Raw genomic sequence first — 27,096 nt, forward strand, 5'->3', positions numbered from 1 at the left:
TCAGCTGATTTTATGTCTTTCATTTCACTGGAGTAGGGATTGTCAAAAGAAGATGGCAAACTCAAAATGAAACCAAAACATTGAACACATTTTCTTACAACACACAAAAATTTCAAAGTTTTATGTTTTCATTCCATTTCATTCGCCTAATACCAACACGCACATTTTGACAGTCTGAACAAAGGTATGTTCTTGCTGTAGAGATGAGCCAACCAGCTATCAAATTACTATTGTGTAAGCTAAATCGAGTTGTATGAACAGCACTCAATTCAAATCGAAATTTCCTCAATTTATTTTTCTGTTTGAACATAGTATTATACTGATCGTTTAATATTACATAGCTGTATGTTCTCAGCGTTTTTTATAATAAATAATTAAAAGTGTAATTTTCCATATTAAGTTGGATAAACAAAGTTATTGTCTTATTTATATTGGGAAAGATACCCTGGTTGGCTACTCGGCGATACTCATCAACGTTCACATAACACCTTTTGTATACACATTAAATCCTCGTCAGGATTTCTATCTGTGTTTCACTTTCACTTGTATACACATTAAATCCTCGTCGGGATTTCTATCTGTGGGTCAAATTTCACCCTTTAAACACATTAAATCCACATAAGGATTTCTATTTGTGTTTCAAATCTCGAGGATTACACATCATATCCACATCGGGATTACATCTGCGTTTTTTAAACTTTTTTTAGACACACTAAGTTTTCAGAAAATATTTCTATCTGTGTCCAACACACCCTTTAGACACATTAAATACTTGCAGACGAATTCTCTTCTCTGCATTGCACATCACTGTAGACACATTAAATCCTCGTCAGGATTTCTATCTGTGTTTGATATCACTTTGTACACACTAGAACCTTTCAGGATTTCTATCTGTGCTGCATATCACTATATACACATTAAATCCTCGTCAGGATTTCTATCTATAACACTGTATACACATTAAATCCTCGTCAGGATTTCTATCTGTGGCTTACATAATACTCGTGAGGATCTCTATAAGTGGTTCATATCACTGGCCACACATTACCCCACGTCAAGATTTACATCTGATTCAAATTTTTTCTTATCACTAAATTCACATAACATTGCTTTCTGTGTTAACACATACAATCCGATCAGAGTTCAAATCCGTGTATTTTTTAGACTTTACTCACACAGCACAATCACAGCAGGATTGATAGCTGGGCTACGTACAAAAAAAAAAACAAAACACTCTTATAATTTTTGCTGCGGTTGAATATACACCAACGCCACTAACTCTTTTGCCTTCAAGCTCGACACCTTCAAAGAAACAAAATATACAAATTAATAAAATCAATGGAGACTTATATTACATTGGCTGATTCCATAGTGGAGTTTGAACAAGATTTCAACTCCACCCCGGCCGAATCCCGGAACAAGCACACCCTTGTACTACTGAAAGAGGAGCTAAGAGCACTATGGAAGAAGACCAAGTCCACATATGAAAGTCTTCTCAGCAATTCTGAACTGTCCAAAGACGAGCTCAGCTCATTAAGAAAGAAAAATAAAAGTTGCTTTGCATGCTACCTGCAATGCATGTCTGCTGTGGCGGCTGAAGCCGAATCCATCACCCCAAAGCCGGCCAAGGATGAAGCAAAGGATGAAGACTCTTCGCGCCGTGGACATAAAATGCGGCTGCCGCCTTGTGACACCGATGTATTTAAAGGCGACTACCTTTCCTGGCCAGCCTTTAGAGATATGTTCACGGCGATATACATCCACAATACTGATCTGAAAGATGTCGAGAAATTATATTATTTAAAACAAAAAACGCAAGGGGAGGCAAAAGAAATAGTGGGAAGGTGCTCATTAACAAACGAGGGTTTTGCAACCGCCTGGAAGAATCTAAGCGACAGGTACGAAAATAAACGTATCCTCGTCAACACACAATTAAAACTTTTATTTAATCTGACGGCAGTCGAGCAGGAGTGTGGAACATCAATTAAAAAATTGCAACGTGAGATCAACAATTGCATTTCTGCGCTACAATATCATAATATTGACATCACAAATTGGGATGCAATTATAACTTACTTATGCTCCACAAAACTCCCTGAATCTACACTGGCTCTTTGGGAACAGACCGTAGAACGGAAAACAGATATTCCGAATTGGGAGGATATGGACAAATTCCTGTCCAATCGCTTCCAGACATTAGAGACGGTTTCCGATCTTAGGGGTAATAAAACAACAAAAACACCCAAAAGTCAGAATTCGAGTTCTAGGGAAAATTCTACGAAACTTGGGGTTTACCAAGCAAGCGTACCAAAGTCGGCATGTAAGATGTGCAACAGTACGGAGCACAAATTACGAAATTGCCAAAACTTCCGTAGGTTGTCTACGTCAGGGAAAATCGAATTTGTCGAGAACAATAGTTACTGTCTAAATTGTCTGTCGGGTGGACACACAGTGACACGATGCACTAGCCAATTTAATTACAGCACGTGCCATGCAAGGCACAACACCTTGCTCCATCTTCCGACAGCACAACCAAAGACAACTCCTCAAAGGTGGACTCAAAACACCACCGACAATACACCTTCAACCTCACAACAGGCTAGGGCAAGGATGGAGTCTGAAAAAAGACAAGATAATGCTAATAACGTCTCTTCGTGTCATGCTAACACCACTAAAGGGTGTTATTAGGAACAGCACGTGTCAATATACACTATAATGGAGTGAAGTTTTCTGCCAGAGCGCTGATAGACTCTGGGTCCGAATGCTCTTTCATAACAGAAAGACTAAAAAAGCGAATAAACCTTCCATCCAAACGTCTGCACGTACAAGTGTCAGGAATAAATAATACGCCATCTGCACAGGTAAAGGAATCATGTGCGATTACATTAGGTTCGCTTACAGACCCCTTAGTAAGCATCAATACGGTGGCCCTAGTCCTGCCTCAATTAACAGGGGCCTTCCGACTTGTCAAGTGAGCGCAACGACTCGGCAAGCGTTCCCTGATCTGATTCTGGCGGATAAGAGGTTCTTCATTAATGAACCAGTCGATCTCATACTTGGAGGCGATATTTATCCGCAGATAATACTAAACGGTATACGGAAGAACGTTCTAAATACGCTTCTCGCCCAAGAAACTGTCTTCGGTTGGATTTTAACCGGTCGTGCAGATGCACCTCACCCAACCAATACGCGGGTATCTTTTTTCAATGAAATTAGCCTAGACAAGCAGCTAGCCGCTTTCTGGGAACTTGAAAACGTACATACAAAAAAGGCCCTGACCGAAGATAATGCCTATTGCGAGGCACTATATAAAACCACAACGGAAAGGAATTCCGATGTAAGATATACGGTCGCCCTTCCATTCAAACAAAGCTTCCCAAAAACCGTCTGTTTGGGCCCATCTCTCAAGAGCGTCTGCTCTCAGTTCTATCGGAACGAGACGCGCCTAGCCAAGACACCGGCCCTACAGACGGAATACAATAGGGTACTGACAGAATACGTCACGTTAGGGCACATGTCTAAGGTGCACACCGTAGTACCACCACAATCAACTGATTGCTATTTCTTACCGCATCATGCGGTGATCAAAGAAGAAAGCACCACGACTAAAGTAAGGTTCGTATTCAATGCGTCGTGCCCGACATCCAATGGCACAAGCCTGAACGATGTGCTGCACACCGGCCCAGTACTTCAATCTGACTTAACAATACTACTCCTCCGATGGAGATTCTACAAGTACGTCTTCGACAGCGACATTGAGAAGATGTACAGGCAAATTTGGGTAAAGGAAAATCAAACCCAATACCAAAGAATAGTTTTTAGACTCAAGCAGAGGACCCTGTCAGCGTGTTTGAGCTCAACACGGTAACCTTTGGGGTAAACTGTGCCCCCTATCTAGCGATCAGAACACTACATCAACTTGCTGATGACGTCGAAGCATCTCTGCCAACCGCAGCGCACATCTTGCGAAACAGTATGTACGTCGATGACGTCCTTGCAGGGGGGCATAGCATCGAGGCAGCAATCGCGGCTCGCGACGAAATAACAGCTGCATTAAAGTCAGCAGGATTCCCTCTGCGAAAGTGGACCTCTAATTGCAGTAGGATACTACAGGGCATACCCAAACCTCACAGGCTTACGGAAGACTTTCTGGAGTGCGAGGACGCGAGCATGGTAAAAACCCTAGGAATCCGTTGGAACGCGCATTCCGACTATTTTTATTTCACTGCGAAGCCAATCGAAAACCAGGATATCTTAACAAAGAGGGCGATCCTATCGGCCATCGCCAAACTCTTCGACCCGTTAGGCTGGCTTGCTCCAGTTATCATCGTAGCCAAGATACTAATGCAGAAAATTTGGCTGGAGCTGACGGACTGGGATGAACCGGTATCCGCAATCACTTTAGATCGGTGACAAACCTTTATGCAGGAGTACCCCGCCATTAACCGGATTCGTATACCTCGGTGGGTGCACTTCACCCCAACCAACGATATAGAAATTCACGGCTTCTGTGACGCGTCCGAAAAAGCCTACGCAGCTACGGTTTACGTGCGAGCTAAGATCAACGATAGGACATACGTTAGTCTACTCATGGCAAAAACGAGGGTGGCACCAGTAAAAACAATTTCACTACCAAGATTGGAGTTATGCGGTGCCGTCTTGTTAGCTGAGACTTTGGAAACCGTGATGGAGAACCTGAACTTAAGCAAATTTAACATTCACCTATGGACAGATTCGACCATCGTCCTAGCATGGATTCGAAAACCCCCGTGTTCCTGGTCAACATTTGTAGCTCACAGGGTGACAAAAATCGTGGAGAAGGTAGGAACGAAAGCATGGCATCATGTCGAGTCCGCATCAAATCCAGCGGACTTATCCAGCAGAGGACTTCCAGCCGCGGACCTAGTCGACAACTCTTTGTGGTGGCAGGGACCTTCTTGGCTGAAAGAAGGCAAAGCGGATTGGCCATCTCAAGGCGAACAGGAGTACCACACAAACATCGAAGAAAAACGAGTACAAGTGCATGCAGCAACGAACCTCAACAATAGCGAGGATATTCTTGATCGGTTTTCCGATCTATCAAGAGCGTTGCGGGTAATCTCCTACATTATAAGATTCGCCAATAGAACCAATCCAAAAACTAAAACATCCTTTAAAGCAGAGTCGCACCAGATTTCGCTTGACGAAATCAAGGCTACGACTAACCGCCTCATCAGGATATCCCAAACCAACCACTATGCTGCAGAAATAAAATCTCTGAGAACTAGGAAACCCATCGCGACCAAAAGCGAGATTCTCTCTCTAGACCCCTTTATCGACGAAGATAATGTCCTTCGGGTGGGGGTCGCCTCAACGCATCCAGGGACGTTCCCGTCGACGAGCGTCGCCCGATAATCCTCCCTTACGCCTGCCGACTCACCCGTCTCCTGGTCCAGTTTGTCCACACCATTTCCATACATGGCGGAAACCAACTAATGCTGCGGCTCCTACGCACGCTGTATTAGATACCTCGGGTCAAAAAATGATCCGATACATCATACACAACTGCAAGGCCTGTACGCTATTCCGCAAACGTTCCCCGACGCAGCTCATGGGAACCCTCCCTGCGGAACGCACCACCTTTAGCAGGGCATTTACCAACACCGGGGTGGATTTCGCCGGATCGTTTGACATCAAGTCTTACAGCGGACGAGGATGCCGCATGTCTAAGGGATACGTCTGCCTATTCGTCTGCTTTGCGACTAAGGCGATCCACTTGGAGGCGACTAGCGACCTCAGCACCGCAGCGTTTCTCGCAGCATTTAGCCGGTTTGTCGCCAGACGAGGATGCCCGAAAAACCTCTACTCCGGCAACGGGACGAACTTTGTCGGTGCGTCGAGGGCTCTCCGCTCGGAGTTCAAGGCATTCCTCGTTGATGCGCGCGACCAAACCCTCTCGAAGTACGCCCACCAAACCCTGACATGGCATTTCTTACCAGCCGCTGCTCCTCACATGGGCGGGCTGTGGGAAGCGGGAGTCAAGAGTTTCAAAACTCTTTTCAGAAAGATCGCATCGGATCATAAATTTACTCTAGAGGAGTTTAACACCCTCCTGTGAATCCTGTCTCAACTCCCGACCCCTAAGCCCGTCTTCAAATGACCCGTCCAACCTGGAACCACTTACCCCCGGGCACTTCCTAGTCGGCGGCCACCTACTAGCGCCACCCGAGATTGACGTCAGCGAGAATCGCGCTTCGCTCGTCAATCGATGGGAAAAACTTAAGGCGTTACATCAAACCTTCTGCAAGCGGTGGAAAACGGAGTATCTCACCGAACTGCAGAAGCGCGTTAAGTGGAAGCATCCACAATCGAATCTCAAACAGGGGGACTTAGTCGTCATTAAAGAGGACAATCTGCCCCCCAACGAATGGAGACTAGGTCGGATAGCCAACCTCCATTATGGCCCCGATAACCGAGTTCAAGTCGTCGAACTTGATACGGCAAGGGTACAAACCACCAGACCAATCACGAAATTGGTCCTACTGCCACCCTCCAGTGAGGGTGAGGGAGACTTGTAACTCCCAACCGCTCTAACAAACCCCGTAACCCAGCTTTCGTTCACCCCGAACGAGGCCAACAAATCCCCTAACCCAGCTCTCGTTCACCACGAACGAGGCCAACAGAACCCTACCGCAGATCAGCTATCTGCCACAGAATACCAGTGAATCAATAATCATGATTTTGTCTTAAAACATCTACATACCAATTCTAAATATTCTCGCGGAATTTTGTTCTTACGGATTTTTTATTCCCGCGGAAAAATTCCTCCAATTTTTTTTTTCTCCTAGGGAGAAGAAAAATTGGGGAATAGGAATTTCGAATTTTCGAAGTCAGCTGTTTTGTCAATTGAAATTTCATTGCGCATTTCTTATTTTGTTTAGAAAATTATTGTTGCTAATTTGTTTGGAATTAAGAAGTAAGGTGTAAACAATGCACATTATAGCATTTCATGTGGTATTCACTGAAATGAGTAATGAATTGGTGCCACAGCAATATCAACAGAGGAGCATAAGAAGAAGACGGCGGGATAACACAAATCCGCCGGAGTTGCCTGCTTTCATTCTGCAAAGCAATTTTCTGGCGGCCGCGTCGAGTTGAGTTCGCCTTTCGCCATATGCCAAAATCTCACTAAGCCTTCTTAAAAAATCCTTGCGCAATTTCTGGATGGCTACATCAAATATTCAAAGAGCTCTTCCGTTGCTTATGATATACTTTTCGACTTAAAATAAAGAATATTGTGGTTGTTGTTGCTGTTGTATTAACAGTGAGAATATTGTGGTACAATGTAAATACATATTTTAGCACAAATTTGTACAATTAAGTGTTCTTTCTTAAAAGAACTAGTTTCCTTTAACTATTTTTGATGCATTCCCTTTAATTTAACTAGTGAAAAAAACTCCTATGAAATGGCAAAGAAATCTCCCTCTCCCTCACATTCATAATACCTACTTTTCTCCCATAACCGGTTTCCTCTCTTTCGAACATTGTTCAGAATAGGAGGGAAGGGAGAAGTGGAAAAACTCACAAAGGAATTTTTATTTAAAATACGAGGAATGGGAGAAGGGAAAAAACTCGCACGGATTTTTCGTTTAGAATTGGGCTGCTAATATTTTATTACCGTAAGGGAATATAGTTTAACATCATACCTTTTGAATCCGTTTGCGTATCAATCTCCGTTATGTTGTGCGCAGGTTCTGCATGTTCCTGTGGTTTGGCTGTAGTAGCATGTGAAGCAGTTGTTTTGTTAAACGTTGTTTCACCTTTAAATTAACTGATTTGAAATTAAGGTGATTTAGCTGTCATTACTACCTACTTACCATCATAAATTAATTCCAATCATCGGGTTGCTTGTATTCTGATAGAACTGGTAGATGCAGCATGATATTCATATGTCGTCCTCCGAGAGCAGCAACAGCCAGGCGCCAGCAGCCAAATAGACACCCAAAAACCCAACCGCCAAAATCGCATAAAACCATGTTTATTCCTGACACTTGCACGTGCAGACGTTTGGATGGAAGGTTTATTCGCTTTTTTAGTCTTTCTGTTATGAAAGAGCATTCGGACCCAGAGTCTATCAGCGCTCTGGCAGAAAACTTCACTCCATTATAGTGTATATTGACACGTGCTGTTCCTAATAACACCCCTTTAGTGGTGTTAGCATGACACGAAGAGACGTTATTAGCATTATCTTGTCTTTTTTCAGCCTCCATCCTTGCCCTAGCCTGTTGTGAGGTTGAAGGTGTATTGTCGGTGGTGTTTTGAGTCCACCTTTGAGGAGTTGTCTTTGGTTGTGCTGTCGGAAGATGGAGCAAGGTGTTGTGCCTTGCATGGCACGTGCTGCAATTAAATTGGCTAGTGCATCGTGTCACTGTGTGTCCACCCGACAGACAATTTAGACAGTAACTATTGTTCTTGACAAATTCGATTTTCCCTGACGTAGACAACCTACGGAATTTTTGGCAATTTCGTAATTTGTGCTCCGTACTGTTGCACATCTTACATGCCGACTTTGGTACGCTTGCTTGGTAAACTCCAAGTTTCGTAGAATTTTCCCTAGAACTCGAATTCTGACTTTTGGGTGTTTTTGTTGTTTTATTACCCCTAAGATCGGAAACCGTCTCTAATGTCTGGAAGCGATTGGACAGGAATTTGTCCATATCCTCCCATTTCGGAATATCTGTTTTCCGTTCTACGGTCTGTTCCCAAAGAGCCAGTGTAGATTCAGGGAGTTTTGTGGAGCATAAGTAAGTTATAATTGCATCCCAATTTGTGATGTCAATATTATGACATTGTAGGGCAGAAATGCAATTGTTGATCTCACGTTCCAATTTTTTAATTGATGTGTTTATCAATAGGCAGTTCATTTAAGCAATGTTTCATCATTGTAATTAATTGATCAGCATCTACTTCTGTGGCGCTTAAACCATAGTTATGAAAACCTTCAAAAATGTAGCCTCCAACAAAGCTATGCTGATCCCCTTTCGCTTTAGCATGTTTAATAGAATCGGAACGCGCAAACGTACTATATCCACCAACGATTGGCACGAATAATGTGCTATTTCGTAGGACTTTGGAGTTTATGTAGTTCACAACATATATCCATAAATTTTTGGGTGCGTTCAACACTTTTTACTAAACGCCTTTTAGAACCTTGCAAATTTGTATCAGCATCACAGAGGCCTTGATATATATCTGGTCTCCACCTTTCCACATATTTCACGTAACTTTTGGCGTCCAGTGTCTCCTTTCCGTGTCTAGTAAATAGCTGTACTATATCGTTGTCATTATGCCCACTCGGTGTGATCTCACAAGGATCTCGTATAATCAGCATTGTTAAAGTATCTGGATCAGGATACCCCACATAGCTTCCAAGTAAGCCATGGTACAGCAGTTTTGATTCTGTCATACATTCAATGGTTGATAATGACAATAGCAACGTCGGAGCTTCTTGGGTGATATATCCAAATACTTCGCTACTTAGATATGGAATGCTTTCGCCTTTAGTTGTTTGTACTAGCATAGGTGATCTTCGTTGTTTGTTCGTTTCCGTATGAATTAGGATCTCAAGACGAGCGGAAGTTTTACTTGCATTCTTAACAACAAATCTCATTTTCATAACAACAAAACAACCTTTTAATTAATAAATATTTACTAAATCACATCAACACGAACCAGCTCATTGTAAATTTTACCAACCAGTTTTCCGCGGCAATTCGTGAATTAAACGTTCCAATTCCGCAGGACGTTCAAGTTGACGGAAGACCTTAAATTTACTGCCGCCTTTGTATGGCCTGCGACTAGCCTTCACCGTGGCAATTGCTCTTTATAAAAAAAAAATCCTTCCGTGACTATGCATTATTTTGATATTTCTGATCACCAAAATAGAAGGGCCATATTTCATCTCTGCAGGTTAATACAGAGTGGTACGAGGCACATGAGTATAGCTTTTTCGTAAACGTGCCAGCCAAACATGAAAGAAGCGCATGAACAGATAACGACGGCTCGTAACAAATTGATTTTGATCGGCTCTTCGTTGTTGTACAACTTTATCGGCTGTATTGTAAAGTGCATGGGTCAGGCCCCGCTTAAATGGAAATAAACGACTTAAAACATGCGGCAATTGTCTGTAGAAAGGACCAAATGAAGCAACAAAAGGCGTGAAACCAACAACCATTTACCAGTACAAACAATTGGATTACGCCCGCTTTGGAAGCAGTAACATCTCAGGAAATAAACAGCTAATGCCGGCGCCATATACAAAAATATGTGCTTAAAATTGAGTAGCGTTGCAAATATGAAGACATGGTATCGGCAATTACTTTCAGGCCCTCCTCTTTTAGGCGCGAAAATAGTTTATAAGTACATGCAAGGTCTTCAGTTTTTGAGTTTTTTATCATGTAAACTACCTAAGAATTTTCTATTTCAACAATGGTGCGCATATGTTTTTTAATAAGCTCATCTTCGACAACTTTAACAATTCGCGGTTCCGTGTCTTTATCTAAATAAAGAGCTGCTCTTGCAGATTGTTCTTGTATACGAGCCTCTACTTTTTTAATGTAAATGCCAGCATTATTTTCATTGAGAAATTTATGCGATTCGAACTTATAGAACGATGCAGATTGTGCTAGAAAAGGTTTCTCGAAATCGTCCTCATAAATACACTGTCCCCAAATTTATGGCTAACCCTAGTGATAGAAAACACGTTCGTTCGGGTTAAGTGCGCGAACATAGTGTACCTATACAGTGTGTTCACTAAGCGATAAACGTCAAATATGGATGCTGAAACCAAATAACGCTTCTCCAGCAAGTAGCTAATACTCAGAAGCAATATACCGAATAGAAAGCCCATTATATTGAAAATGAATATGATCCACAAAAATCAAACCCACATTGAATAGCATGAGAAGCTCTGCAGCAAAGTGGCGCTGTGACTTCTTGGGTACATTTAAAATTTGCAAACATAGTGCCACACCGAATGCGGACATCAACTCCGCAAATATGTCTGTTCCGCGTTGAAAATATGTATACAGTTGCCGTTGATGCATAATTAAGATTTGTAACAATCAGCATTTGAGGATCAACATAATGTGCCACTTGCGCTAGTATCCATTCAAAATAGGCAAATAAAGGTGGACAATCGAGTGTTCATTCGCTTGTCGCATCATAATACCAGTGATTGAATGGTAGAGATAGCGCAATCAAACTGCTGCTTGTACCTGCTCTCCATTCCACAGATTTCGAAGTACATCGCAATTGGTGTACCTGAAATGAAATAAAAGGATAAAAAATTAGTAAATTTATTAAATTATACAACGGGAACGATATCAGCATACTTACCATTACAAGTTTTTCTTCATAATGAAAATTCATTCAAAATGTCTCTATACTCATTTCCATGAATGAATGACATTTTGAATGAACGAAACAAGGTTGCCACTCGATGAAATTTGTTTTTTTCGGTTCTTACCATGGTACAATTACCAGGTAGAAGCATTAGCGAAAATGCAACCCTCCCGTGTATTTTGTTGTTGCCGATTGTACATACACTGTCAATCGTTCTTTCAGTTTCTTCTGTCAAAAGTGATGGAAGAAGAAAACGTCACATGTGATTTTCGTCAACAAAGCCAAAACAAAAAAAGAAAAAAGTTGGTTTGCTGATGAAGCTGGAGGAAAAAGGCATTTTAAATAGAAAATAAAGGTAATTAGCTGATTTTTAAATGATATTTATTTAATTTATTGTTATTATTTATTTACATATAGCAGCTGAATCACTTCTTCAACGTTTCCAGCGCATCAACTCTTGGTAATTCTATATGACAGCATGACACTGATAATATGCGTCCATAAATATCGAGAGAGGTGTTAAAAGACGCCCATTGACCTCGACAACAATAATCAGAAGGTGGAGGTAAAATATTTTGTGTTGGACAAGAGATATTTGCAAAAGAAGTTGAAAATTTTCAATTGAAAATTTTCATGTGCGCGTTGTAATGTTGATGATATTTGTACCCACAAAAAAAATTGTGGACATAAGTGTTTTGCGCAGATATAGTTTTGGTCTCCAAACCGGTGTTGGACCCACCCAGATTAACTTTTTATAAGCGCGGCCGAAGGCCGCCAGCGCAAAAATACTATGGATCTCACCCCGGTCTCGAAGCACTCCGGTGTCATTTTTCGGTTTTTTGGGAATATCTTTTGAACGAGCTAAAATTTTTCTTTTCCGCCTTCGGATTATTGTTATTGGATTTGGTGCTGCATGTTATCTTGCACTCAAAGAAATGGAATATGATAAGAAATTTATAGATTTTCTGTCGAAACGTTTATATGATCGCATCACTTCAAGATTATCACATGGTATATGTAATGGTGATCCAGAGCAAAGGTATAGTGGTTTATTAAATTTATCATTACTTATGGCCTTAAAAGATGTGGCGTTGTCTAGTGCCTCAGCATGTACTTCTGCATCACTGGAACCTACGTGCGATTGGAACTGATGAGGATTTGGCACATAGTTCAATAAGGTATACGAGTTTACCGTACTGAATTGTTCTTACGTAGTAAGCACATTGCGCGCGATCCAAAGGGTATCTCAACTCGGATCCATGAGATCCAACACACCCGAGCGTTAGAACGTGAACAAAAATCAGAATACATATATAATCGCGAAAATATAGACCTAAACAAGAAGGCGCGCTCTGGTTTGTATCATGGGCCTCCTTTTATCAAAACAAAAAAAAACCCATGAGAAGAAAAAAAAAAATAAGCAAAATAGGTATTTTCCTTTAAATCAGATCAGTTTCCATTATAATTTTTATTAGGAAAAGTTAAGTTTTCTTCTAAACTCCCACTTAGTTTAGACTGTTTCTTGAACTATAAAGAATAACTTCGAATTATATAAGACCGTAAAATATCCAAGCCTTTCAATATTTTTAGTAGCGTAAACTTAACGGTGAAAGAGCTAATGGGAGATTACAATACATTTTTTAAGATTGATAAAATGGTTAAAGGAAGGGTCAGAAATCTTCTACGAAATAGTAAGGCAACAAAATCAACTGTATGGGAAAACCCAAAACCAAAAAAAAATGAAAATTGTCAGAAATAATTATCAGAGTTGAGGTCGCGTCAGAACTCATGTCGTGAGAGTGCTCGAAGACATATATGCCATAGATACTACAAACAAAGGAGAAATTATATTTTTTAGAAAAGACTATAAATCTTATGTCGCGTCAGGACTCATACGCGAGCTGTCCCTAAATAATTGCATGACATGACCATTATGTCTTATTACGCTTCCAAATTGGCAGCACCGCTCAGCTGCCTCATTCCAGTGAGTGGAAGAGTTATCAGCTGACAGCTCTACAAATTACCGCACTCGATAGTGTAGGCTATTTCAGCCAGGATGTGTTGAAATCAACAAACACACCACAATTTGTGATTCTCACACAACATGGCCCAAATCAACACAAGAGTGTTCCCAGACAGCGAATAAAGGCCTCTTTACATCTGGCGCACATTTTATCTGCACGACGTCGTTTGACTAGTCATTTTACAGTCATTCATAGGTTATATTCACAGTCACATGTGCATGGCGTGGGTAAGTTTTGTGACCAAATTTTTGTAGGCAATTACAAGGAGCCGTGACAACACACTGGTTTACCGTGATATACCGTATATTACCGCGTATTGCCTGCTTTAGGTAAACACCAAAAAATATAGTTTGTCTAAGTCTATATTTAATAATACTTAATTTTACTATCGATTGTTTCAACATCAGAATTTCCATTCTGATGAAAAGATTTTCAAATTAAAGATACGCTTAGGCGTATCTCAATGAAAGTTTACCAAACCTCATAGTGGGTCCAACCACTACACGTCAATGTGTAGGCAGAATCACCTAATAAGGTTTTTGCACCCAACATGTACCCCTTATCCCGAGTACGCGCCAACCAATAGGTCAGCCAGAATCGACCCCGGGTCTCCGGCAATTAGCCACCCAACCAACCTATGCAGCGATATTACTAAACGCTACCATTTCCAGACATGCCTGGATTTGCATTCAAACGCTCCAAGACCGAGGCACGCCCAAATGCGTTCACCATCGCTTGCCGTCTGTGCACCAAACCGCACGGAATGCGATTGTTCCCAATTTACCGTGGTATGTCGACTGAGGAGCGACTACGTGCAATACTCATTCACCGCTATTGTCCCAACTGCCTATCCCCGTTCCACCGCCTGGAAATCTGCCCCAGCCAAGACCGATGCCGACGTTGCAGTGAACCACATCACACGACGCTACACATGGACGAGGATCAGCCGTCGCCACCTCAAAGCAAGCACAACGACGACGATGCGAGCTCGGACGGGGTCCTCTCCATCCATGTCACGGAGCAAACTAAATCATGGGCCCAGCAAGTCGAGGAAGAAGAGAGGCTGGCCAATGCAGCAGAGGTAGCCCAATCGGGCAGCTTAGAAACGCCGCGTTTCCGGCCCCCATTACGTCATGAGAGACCCGAGAACTGCTCGCCTATGCACGGCGCTTTCGCGCGCTTACAAATCGGGGATGGCGCGGAGACACGTCCTTTACGCCCATCGCACCGCCCTACTGGTAACCAGCGTGACGACGCGGAACCGCGTCCGTCCCGCTCGTCACGACAGTTCACTGGGAGGGCGGCCCCTAATAAGATGCGCAACAACCATCGAGCTCTCGTGAGGCAACAACAAACACCCACTGGCTTCAGGAGTGGTAGACTCCGGGACAATTTAGCGGCACCGACGATAACTCGAGCATTGATCGCCATCGCGCCGACAGCCATAGTCCGAATTGAGGCAGGAGGCCGTTTACACCTGGTCCGCGCCCTGTTAGATGCCTGCGCTCCAACCAGCATTATCGATGCCAATCTGTGCAAGGATCTACACCTGGAGCGTAACAATACCGCACGTCTTTCGAGGTGCACCGTCGTTCTTCGAGGGAAGTATGGGGTAGCGGGAAAGATCACGACCCAAGCCACCGTAATATCGAACTATGCCAGGTTAAACCCCACGGCAAATCTGGACCCGTCGGTAGCGGCCCCATTCCAGTTCATGAAGCTGGCCGATCCGACATTTTACCGATCGTCCCCAGTGTTGCTCACTTTGGGCGCCGACGTCTACGCCAGTATTATGGTCGGAGGCACACCCACGTCAACTGTCGGCGGGCTCCTCACCCAAGCCACAATTTTCGGCCTTGTCGTGTATGGAGCCCACCCACTATAAAAAACCTTAATTATACCACAAGGTGCATTTTAAACCAAGCAACCCCACGTACTTGAATACTAACGCTTTTCTTTTTCATCCACAGTTCAGCGAGGCTGCATTACTGCGAGCACAGATGTCCGCCGGAGATCGTACTTACGATCCTACTATACATCCCTATCATATTTTTTTAAATTTATTTAGTTTATCCCGCCTTGGGAAGGTTGCTGGCGTACTCACCGAGTTTCAAGTTGCTCGCCGCAAGGGGGCCGGCATGTTTAGGCCACCAGCCTAAATATTTCGGACCACCCTAACACGCACATTAGTTATTTATTTATTATTATTACCGGTAACGGCTAACACCAGCCGAAAGCTAACCTTGAAGGGGAAAAACTCAACGAAAGTTAGCTATCGGCAGGTGCCGCGGACTTGTTCGCGGTTTTGATCCTTCTTTCTATTTTGGAACGTCAACGAGCCAGCAGCTAGCCCCAGGTGAGTAGTAAAGAGTGAGTTATATAAATCAACCATTTCCCACCTTTTTCCATTTGTTGTACTAAGTGCGATTTTCATCGTCATTAATATTTGCAATTAATATAAAGTGAATTTTCCAAGTGCACAGTGAGTTGTCTATTTTAATTGATATATCTAGTTTTCCGCATTATAATTGCGCTCATCCGTGCGCATTTGAATTGATAAAATTATAATTGTCCGCTTTGAATTGTTAAGTGGAAATTTCTTATATCCTATCTACTTGCACTTGCGGGAAGATTGCACTTTGATAAATTTGGATTTTGTATTTCCATTAAGTTCTAATTGCACCACTGCATATTAAATCGGAATAACTATTTATATTGTGAAATAATTAGTTTATGAGAGTTTCATTTTTGTAAACACCTAACGTAGCTCGTCGCTAATACCTCACTTTATATTTGATAAATAAATAATAATACATTGTGATTACTCGATGTTAATTCTCTCCTTTTTATTTCTTTATTTGCGTGCGATCGCGCCCTACGACCCGGGTGCCACATTCCCCCCGCAACAGGCAGGTTCGCATAGTTAGCATACGTAAAATCATATAAAAGTGAAAAATTTCACTGACTCGTAAATACATAAGACTTTATTTAACAGATTCTTTGTTTTTTATTTTAGGTGTTTTCAAAAAAACATGAAATCGGAAATAATGAGTTAACTTTTGTTGAAGTTAACTAATTTATTTATAGCAATTAATGGCAAATTTGTCCGAAGATGTTCTTGCATTTGCAGATTTAATCCTGAACAAAAAAAGTTACAAAAATATAACATTAAGTTTTTTATATTGCCTTTTATGCTAATTTATTTTATTTTATTTTATTATATATTCCCTTATTTCAAATGGGTTTATTATTATTTAAATGGATCTTGACTGTATCGGAAATCGGAAAGTTTCACGTTGTATATTAAACGAAACAAAAAAAAAACGTCCCAAAAACGTTTTTGATTTTAGGTCAAAGCGGCAACCGGCACCATATCGTCCGTATTGCATAGGCAGTATATTACCCCATATATTTATTATTAGGCTAACTTTGTTGGATTATATATCCATTAATCGGATGCTTAGATCCCATAACCCTAATTTGTTTATGTCGCTTAAAGTTATGAAATTCATTTTATTTTAGTAAATATGTTTGCGTGAATAATTTCAATGTTTTTGTTTGTTTTTCTTTTCTTTCTTATTTATTCTGCTTTGTTATATCTTAGTATTATATTGTTCACAGACGATATTTTATGGTAGATATGGTCATATATATTCATGAAATGGAGTGTTTACAAATTTAATACAAATTAGTTACTTACATAGATCTCAATGGGAATCCCAACATTAAATATCCGAACATTAGAATCTTCATATTTCCACAATGATCACATTAAAACCCGGAAAAAAATCTAAGTGCTCTTATTGCGTTTTTATATGGAACTGTTTGTTCACTTCACTTAATTTTTTCGCAGTTTAAGTACTTTATTTTTTTTCTTCAATTAAACATTTTTTAATACACTCTGCCTTCTTTCTCATTACATAATTTTTTTATATTTTAATTTTATTTTTTATGAAGGTATCCTCTATTCTTCCCGAAATTTTTGGTTTGTGTCACACTTACATATTAGATATGTATTTATACAAAATTAAACGAGTGGCGTAAAGTGGGCTAAATTCCTTTAGCAAATTTCTTCGTTTTTAACTAAAAGTTCATGTTTTTTGAATTATGACACTATTGACGTAAATGGGCGACATATGTATATGGGTGATATAGGCCTACTGGGGAACCGAGCTCCCAAAACTAACTTCGGTAGCGCGCCAACGGCGACCTTCCGGGTGGTGTGGAAAAACCTATTTTTCAATTCAATTTCAAGTAATTTCACCATAATTCTATGTCAATTTGATTTGATTTTACATAATTTTTATATTTTTGTTTAAGGAGCTCCATTCCAAAACGTTATAATTACATGTGAATAGTTTGTAGAAAATTTAAGAAAATACAATCAAAAACTACAAAGTCAAAGATCAAATTCAAAATTTTAAAGAAAAAGTTAAGTAAGTTAGACCAGTTTGCTACATTTCACACTTACATATTAGATATGTATTTATACAAAATTAAACGAGTGGCGTGAAGTGGGCTAAATTCCTTTAGCAAATTTCTTCGTTTTTAACTAAAAGTTCGTGTTTTTTGAATTATGACACTATTGACGTAAATGGGCGACATATGTATATGGGTGATATAGGCCTACTGGGGAACCGAGCTCCCAAAACTAACTTCGGTAGCGCGCCAACGGGGACCTTCCGGGTGGTGTGGAAAAACCTATTTTTCAATTCAATTTCAAGTAATTTCACCATAATTCTATGTCAATTTGATTTGATTTTACATAATTTTTATATTTTTGTTTAAGGAGCTCCATTCCAAAACGTTATAATTACATGTGAAAAGTTTGTAGAAAATTTAAGAAAATACAATCAAAAACTACAAAGTCAAAGATCAAATTCAAAATTTTAAAGAAAAAGTTAAGTAAGTTAGACCAGTTTGCTACATTTCCAACACTTGATGCATACCACAGGCGATACTAGTCTTAATAATTCGCCCTCTATCAAACGAAGTAACTATTTGAGTTATCCAATCAAAAGTTATTTTAGGTGGACCGCTTTTAAAATTTCCCCCCAATATTAACAGTATCTATTGTAAACAGCTCATCAAAAACAAAATTATGAAAGAAGAGTACTATCACCTAACTTAAGTGACAGTCTTGTGTATTTTTGAACTATCACTAAAATTAACTAATCACTAAAATATTTTAGAAAATTTGAACTATTACTAAAAATTTTACATTTCAATACCAGTAGCAAATAGTTCCTCTAGTAGGGAATGTTTTAGGTATAAGTGTAGAATACAAACATTCGTCAAAACAAAAAAACTTATAAAAAAATTAAAAGTGTTGTATATGGTGAGCTCAAAAATATAAAGGAATCCAGGTTTTTTTGCAAATGGTCTGACATCATTACCTTACAAATATGTGTAGCATAGTTTTTACAATACACTAACAAAATTCATGGCTATGCATTTCCTATGTCATGGCAAATACGCAACATCAAAAACCGTGGTTTAGTTTTACAATTTTGAATAGCAAATCAACAACTGTTAAAACAAAACAAAATATGCAAAGAAAAACGCAACGTTTCTAATATCCAATACACAAAATTCTGTACTCCCTTTAAAATATTTTTTTAATGCAAATAAAGCTTTGGAGCTATTCTACGTCAAACGGCAAACTACATATGTAGTTTTTTAAACCGAAAATATTTTTGAAACCATGAATCCAATTTCGAAAATTTACTCGTTACTAAATAGGTAATAATAATAGCATTTGTCATCTTCTCTAATTTTTGTATCACTATTACTAAAGTAGTAGTGGTCAGTGCAACGCTTAGTGCATTAAGTTTTTATTGCACTTTGCCCAACCCTGGTGAAAAAAGTTATTTAAGTCCATCAAGGTTAGGAAATTCGAAGAGTCGAAGATATTAAACATCTATAAATTGAGCACTTTGTTTTGTTTTTGATAAGCTGTTTACAATAGAATTTGTTAAAATTTTAAAATAAAAATTCACAAAATCAACATTATGTCTGTGTCTAAAGACACATTTCCGCTGCGTTTTTAACCATTTATATTAAGGAAGTATTTAAAAAAATGTGCACCTTCTATTTTCCCCTTTTGTAACATAGTTTCGGTTACGTATGTACGTACATACTTCGAGGTAGCTCGATCCGTGCGCTGGTACTAGAAATTTTTGAAGCTGGTACTTTAATTCCTTTAGCCTCAGAAATACGTTCAAAATTTCAAACATCTAGTTTTCTATTACGTTTGATTTATTTAATTATCTTTACTTGTACATCACCTAGCGGAACTGTTTCTACATATGTTGCATTTTCACGGTACACTGAACTAAGTGTAGGCTTGAAACCCTATTTTCAATTCTCAATGAAAAGTTACTCCAAAATCCTGGGATCGATCCTTCATGTTCTAATTGTATTTTATAAATATCTGTAAGTATATTGATCCCTGCCCCATGTTGAAAATTTGTTATACTAAATATCAGAACCTAATCGGCCCAAAGCTATGTTCAAAGTTCCAGGTCTCTAGGCTATCGAGAAGTTACTAAAAAGTCGAAGGTAAATTTTTCGAATCCGATTTTTTTTATTTTCACGATCCCTGCGCTCCCTATGAAAATTGTTTCCACTACGTTGTATTGTCATCGAATTCTAAAGAATATTTAAAATTCAAGAGTCTAGTTTCACGGGAAATTTTTCAATATAGACCCAATGATTCCCAATGCTCTAATTTGATTTTCTATACTATGCCTACACCTTCCTTATCTAGTAAATTTTTGTTTTTTAAATATTACAACTTAAAATAAATAAATAAATAAATAAAAGGGATCTTAGCTATGTATAAAATTTAAAATCTCTAGGTTATGGATGAGTTGCTTAAAATCGAAAAGAACATCTCCAAGATTTTGAATTTGCACTATCTCAAATAGCGGTCGCAAGACTCCACATATATTAAATGGACTTTCTAAATATCTCTAAATATTTCGACCCCTGCCCCATTTAGAAAAATCTTTCGTCCTAAATGTTAAATATTATAACCCGGAATTTATTATTATTGGGAAGTTTTCTTAAACTCGAATGATGTTTTTGAATTTTTATGATCCCTGGATCAATAAGCGGACATTTTTTTATCTTAGGTTTCACTCTTATGGTGCGCTGAAGTATGGCTTTAGTTCCAATAATCTATTATTATTATATATTAAGGCTTCAAATAAATATTAAAACTAACAAAAAAAGAGCACTAGCCGCTATTTTTTCAAGACTCGAGCTCCTCTGGAAGTTACTCAACAATCGGTCGCAAGATTCTACGTGGTCTAAAGGGTTTTTCTAATCATCTTGATACCTCTCCCATCTAGAACACCCTTATATCCTAAATATTAGCATACCCGGCAGACGTTGTGCCCTAAATTTGGTCTATCTGCAAAGAGGATAAATACAATAAGAGCCGTCTCTCGTTATTTTTTAGGCATTTACTCGATGTATACTGAGAGGTAGTCGCTACTTTTTTTTGGGCGAGATGTTTATAAATGTCTTCTATACATTTTCGTGGGGTATTTGTTTTATTTTTCCGACTGTATTTAACTAGCTTATTTAATTCTCTTTCCAAAAATCACAGTTGCACAAGGGTTCTACACGGCATATATAAATGCGAGACAATTAAATATGTCCCTCAGAAAACATTCGGCATAAATTTTTTCAATTTCCAGCGAAATACTCGCCACAAAATAACGGCTCTTATTGTATTTATCCTCTTTGCTATCTGCATACATTTTAGTAAGCTGTTTCCGTCTAACTCTGCCCTCCAGCCATCTTCACTTTTTCTTAATCCTTTTATTCACTCCTCCCTCCGTCTTTTTCGCTTCATCTATATCTATCTTCGTCTCACTCTATCTCTTTCTCAGTCTCCTTCTCCTTCCCTCTTTTCTCTTCTCTCAAGTTTTTCTCATCCTTCTTCATCCCTTATTGCCATTCCCAGGGGCTGGTATGTATTTTGTTCAGGTCCTATTCCGAGTCCCAGTCCCACTTCGAGTCTCAGTCCCAGTCCGTCTCTGGTCTACTTCCCGGAAAAAAGGACCGTAAATACTAATATATGCAAATTTATAAACCAAATTTCAGTCAAATCCACTAGGACGTATGTAAATAGGTATGTGGATATTACTTACTTACTTAATTGGCGCTTAACCGTCTAAACGGTTATAGCCGTCCAACAAGGCGCGCCAGTCGCTCCTTCGCTCCGCCAACCGGCGCCAATTGGTCACACCAAGGGAGTTTAAATCGTTTTCCACCTGGTCCTTCCAACGGAGTGGGGGCCGCCCTCTACATCTGCTTCCATAGGTGGGTTCCGATAGAAACACTTTCTTGGCCGGAGCATCATCTTTCATTCGCAGCCGCTGCGTTTTAATTCGCTGGACTATGTTGATGTCTGCGTATAGCTCGTACAGCTCATCATTAAATCTTCTTCGGTACTCGCCATCGCCAACGCGTAGAGGTCCAGAGGATTTTATTAATTCAATTCTTTATTTCGGCTTCGCATGCATTTGTTATCAGTTTTGCAAGGATGATACGACTAAATCGAATATCACAATGAAAATTACTTTAAATCTCTCAGCGACAGCTTTCATTTGATATCCATATTACGCACACATTCTAGGGGTATCCGGGTCCACGTTTTGGCCTATACCTGGAGACCCTAGTCACCCAGGGTTACGAAAAGATACCTCTATCGAAGTACTCATCAACAGCTTCCATTTGATACCTATATTGTAAGTTTATAAATGTAACAATTGTGTTTTACAATTCTTCTTTTAATATCTTTATTTGACAGCGATATGACTCGCCTTCACAGGTCAACTTTACAATTAATTCTTAAAACTAATTGCCTCTAGCTCTAAACTTATCGAACCGTTTAAAATGTAGGTATATTATCGTTGCTGCGAATGAAGTGATAAAAAGACCTTGGCTTGGTTACCATAAACGTGCATTCCTCAGCGAAGTCCAGCAACAAATAAGTAGAGCTGGATTTTAATTCGATTCTCAATCGATTTAATCGATCTTTTTCTTAGAAATGTAGAATCGATTTTTTTTAAAAATCGTTCGATTCTTTACTGTTTTCATCACTATATACTTTACGGACGCTTGAGGAAATACATATTCTCTAGTTTTTGTTTTTATAAATTTAGCTTTATTGTGTTGGTGGCTTCGAGAGAAAGGTGAGGAAATTTCTTCGCACTTCTGGCAAGCAATATATTGAACATGTATTTATCTACTTTGTGGTATGATATTGTGTTCAGTACGAAATGAAAACTAACTAATACCACATTTTTAGATTATAGTAAGCCAATTGAAAGTAATATGAAGGGGAATTCAATCTTATGAGTAATCCAAAGATTCGCAGATCTGTTGTTTGGAAGTCCCTTAGTCAAGTGCAGGGCGATTCTGCAAAATGCAAATCGTGCGGAAAAAAATGCAAAACTGGTGGAAATACCAATTTGTTAAATCACTTGAAGCGGTCACTTCCAACGTTGATGGAAATATCTTAATTTTTATAAAATTTCGTCAATTCCTTTTTATTTTCAGTAAGCTAAGAAAATACTTCCATAGAGCCTTCCTTTTTATTTTCAGTAAGCTAAGAAAATACTTCCATAAAGCTTTTAACTGAAACTACGCAAACCATGTGTAAAGTATGCCTATTGAATTAAAACAAAAGGATTTTTGCCGCCGCTAATGTTCAGCGCAGACATCAGATTAAGATTTATTCACAAATGCTGTCCCTTTTTATAGGAATTTTTCTTACAATACTATTACAATATTTTTGTATAATACTTACACACTAAACATAACTACATTCTATTTATATATATCTATTCAGTGCAATATTCTTATTACCTAACTATGTAATAATGTTTGGTCAATCGCACCGACAAACCGACGCTGTCAATCAGCTATGTTTATGGGTTAAGCAACTGTAAATGGATATGGCTCCCCGCTGGGTTCAATGTAACTTAGCTATGCCGCTATGACGGTGTCGCTATGAGTAATTTGTGTGTGTTTGAAAGTGGAATTCATTTGCTTATGCATTTCAAGCTAGACCTATTCTGGCATGTACATAAGTACAAATATCTTGTATTGCGATAATACCACATCATCCACCTTTAAAAAGAATCGCATACACTTGAGAACAATTGTATGTGATTCTTAAAGTGATTTATTGACCATGTAGAGTTTACTAAATTTTTATTGCTTTTTAGTTTGCTATTGTAATTTATTGTCCTGCGGTAATTTGATATTGAGCGTGAAGCGTTGTTTACTTATTTTTATATTCGTTTATATTTGCTTGCCATATCGGATTTTTTGTGTTGACAAACAATTTTTTTTCTATTGTTGTTTTGTTTGTACATTTTTTTGTGTTGTTTTGAAGTATAATATATGTGTGTACATTTTTATGGTTATGTGCTTGTGTTTATGAATAATGTTTTGCATCAAGTGTTATTGACATTTGGTTTTACACATCAGAGTTTTAAGTGTGTCGACCCACCTAAAATCTGTTATGTTCGCAAATTTATTATGAAGTAACAGTCACTTGATGCCAACATGAGTTAGTATTTATTATTTACATTTTCTTTCTTACATATCTATAGTGTTGACTGAATTGGAATGCTTATAGTGCGATTGTTTCGGTTTCTTTTTTTTTCAGATGATATGTGTTATGTACTAGTGAATGTTCTATACTAGTTTAAGCCTATTTTTATGGATTATTATTTCTTTTATTTTGATTGCACTATCTCTATTTCCTATCCTATTAGGTATTAACGTATAATTATTATTTCTATCTATACTTTTTACTTTATAACTTCTTTTGTATATATTATCTAGCTTATGAGATGATTCTTCTCTAACTAACACTAGCACCCGTATTATGAATTTTCATACGATAAACAGTGAACGCTTGCTAGCGTGTCGTAAAAAATCAGCTTTCATATTGCGACTTCCACACGCCCGATAGATGTACTATTGTGAATGACAGCAGAGTTCTGTTTACAAATTATTGTGAATCTATACGAAAAAGATAGCAAAACAAAACGTAAATACTAAAAATTCAATTATCTTGTACGTAAAAGTGGCAAAAGTTTTTAAAAGCTGTAATAATAACAGGTTTTCTGCAACATATTGTGCCTTTTATGTAAACTCAAATGAACAAATTGAAGAAACTCGAATAAAGGCCATAGAAAGAAGAAAATCGAGAGATGCTTCCAATATTCTTAAAATGAACTCTACACTGTAAGTACTTGACATACTAGAAGTAAAAAAATTAATTTCAGAGTATTTATTAACAGAAGTAGGAGGCAGTTTGCGCGCTCGTAAAAATAGGTCATCCGTCCCTAATATTTTGAAGGTTTGTGCCACTTTAAGGTTTCTTGCCAGGGTGTTGCAACAGAGTGTTGGGAATGAGGCTTTATTTAGATTCTTTTGGATTTATTATTTTATTTAAATATCTCCCAACGTATCGTGCAAAAATTTATCAACGATAGCTATCGTAGAAAATTTAACAGCTCATACGATAGTTAGCGTATGGCAATACCACGATAAACGATAAACGCTAACGATCGGGTTCCACACGCTAGAATTTATTTCATAATACGGTATAACAGATTGCAAGCGTTTATCGTGTATCGTATGAGTTCATAATAGGGCCGCTAGTCAGCTAATTTTATTTCCTTACTGGCGCTACCTTTATCATTATTAACTTTTTGTTTTTCCTTAGCTTCTTTTTGTTGTGCTATTTGAAGTCTATAGTTAACTTCCTTGTCATAAGCTTCGTGATTGTACAATGGAATTATTTTATTTTCGTCTAGGAATTCGTAGGTCGGGGGGTTTTTCGCAAATATAAGTTCGTAAGGACAATACCCGTGTACGGTCGATGGGGTCATCCCAATCATCTTTGTCACTGGATATGTATGAGCGTACATATTCATTAAACGTTCTATGACTACGCTCTACAGTGCTCAAAGTTTGATGACGGTATGGTGTTGAGTTTTTGTGTTCAACTTTTAGCAATTTGCACAGCTCCTCGAATAAGTTATTTTTGTATTCGGTTCCCATATCTGTTAGAATTGTTTTCATGGGACCATAAATCAAAATGAAATGCTCGAATATATCTTTAGCAACTGTTATTGCATGTTTGCTCGGGACTGGGATTGTTACCAAATATTTGGTGAGATCGCATATAATGGTAACTGCGTATTCGTTTCCATTTATTGATCTCGATAATGGTCCCACCGTATCGATCTGTACTATATCGAAAGCCTTCGGAGGTGTCTACGTTATTGTAATTGGCTCCTTTATATGCATATTTATTTTATTTTTCTGACAGTGGATGCAGCTCTTTACATATTGTCTTACGTCATTTTTCATGTTTAGCCAGCTATATTTCTGCTTGATCTTATTTGTCATGCGATTTATTCCTGAGTGGCCACCACTAATAGGATCGTCATAATATTTTTCAAGAATTTCTTTAATTTTCCTGGGATTAGTCACGTATATAACCTCTGGGGTTAGTGCAATTGTTAGTGTTTTGAGGGCCTTGTTTCCAATTTCAATAAATTTTTATACTGCAGTATAATTTCTTTTAAATAATTTGTCCCCTAAGGACAGCTGTATTCGTACAAGGCCTAAATTGCCGACTTCTTTTTCGAGCCTGGTAAAGAATTGTCCTAAGTCAATCTTATCCTCAACAATTAGGTTGCTTGTATCAAAATCGCTACAAATTTTCTTTCCTTTTTTGAAATAGAATTTCGAAGGATCGAAAACGAGCTCGACTAGGCTTTTTACTTCAAATTTATTTAGCGCTTCATATATTTTGGGGTACTCAGTGTGACTTACTTTAATTTTAATATTATTTTTTATATTTTTAGCTGCTAATCTAGTTGTGACTTTCATTATTTTGCATACTTCCACTGACATTTCCTTTAAGTTTGTTATATTAATGCGAGACAATGCGTCCGCGACGTGGTTTTCTTTTCCGGCAATGTACTCCACTTCGAAATCATATTCTTCTAAATCGAGCCTTACTCGTGTTAAATTAGATGAAAGACTCTTCATCGAGAAAAGGTATGTTAAAGGGCGATGGTCGGTTTTAATTATGAATTTTCTGCCATAAACATATGGTCTGAAGAAGGTTATGGCCCAGTGGATTGCTGCTAGTTCTTTTTCTACTGTAGCTTTGTTTGTTTCGCCTTTTGCAAAGGATCTAGAAGCGTAAGCAATTGGTAACTGTTTGCCATCGAGTTCTTGGCTAAGGACTGCTCCGCAAGCATACCCACTAGCGTCTGTTGTTATGCAGGATTCTTTATTGAAGTCGGGGTATTGCAAAAGTTTTGGGCTGATTAATGCTTCCTTTAAGTAGATAAAAGCTTTTTGACATTCTTCTGTCCAGTCGAAGGGAACATTCTTTTTGCAAAGCCTAGTTAATTTTCTTGAGTGTTCTGCGAAATTCGGTACGAATCTTCTGTAATAATCGCAGAACGCTACGAATCTTTTAACTTCATCTCCTGTTTTTGGTGTTGAGTAGTTTTGAACTGTTTAAAATTTGTTTGGGTCGGGTAGTATTCCCTCGCTTGTGCATTTATGTCCTAAATAATTTACCTCTTGGCTGAAAAATATGCATTTATCTGGGTGTAATTTTAAGTTGTAC

The 27,096-nt window shown here is 38.8% G+C and overlaps 2 pseudogenes; both read right to left on the minus strand.

The window, feature by feature from the left end:
- Window positions 1-8,871: 8,871 nt before the first annotated feature.
- On the minus strand, window positions 8,872-9,649 carry LOC137241715 (queuine tRNA-ribosyltransferase accessory subunit 2-like; annotated as a pseudogene).
- Window positions 9,650-9,949: 300 nt separating this feature from the next.
- Window positions 9,950-11,409, minus strand: LOC137241716 (probable dolichyl pyrophosphate Glc1Man9GlcNAc2 alpha-1,3-glucosyltransferase; annotated as a pseudogene).
- Window positions 11,410-27,096: the final 15,687 nt, after the last annotated feature.

This window comes from Eurosta solidaginis, chromosome 2, assembly GCF_040869045.1.
Source record: "Eurosta solidaginis isolate ZX-2024a chromosome 2, ASM4086904v1, whole genome shotgun sequence".
Classification (NCBI taxonomy): domain Eukaryota; kingdom Metazoa; phylum Arthropoda; class Insecta; order Diptera; family Tephritidae; genus Eurosta; species Eurosta solidaginis.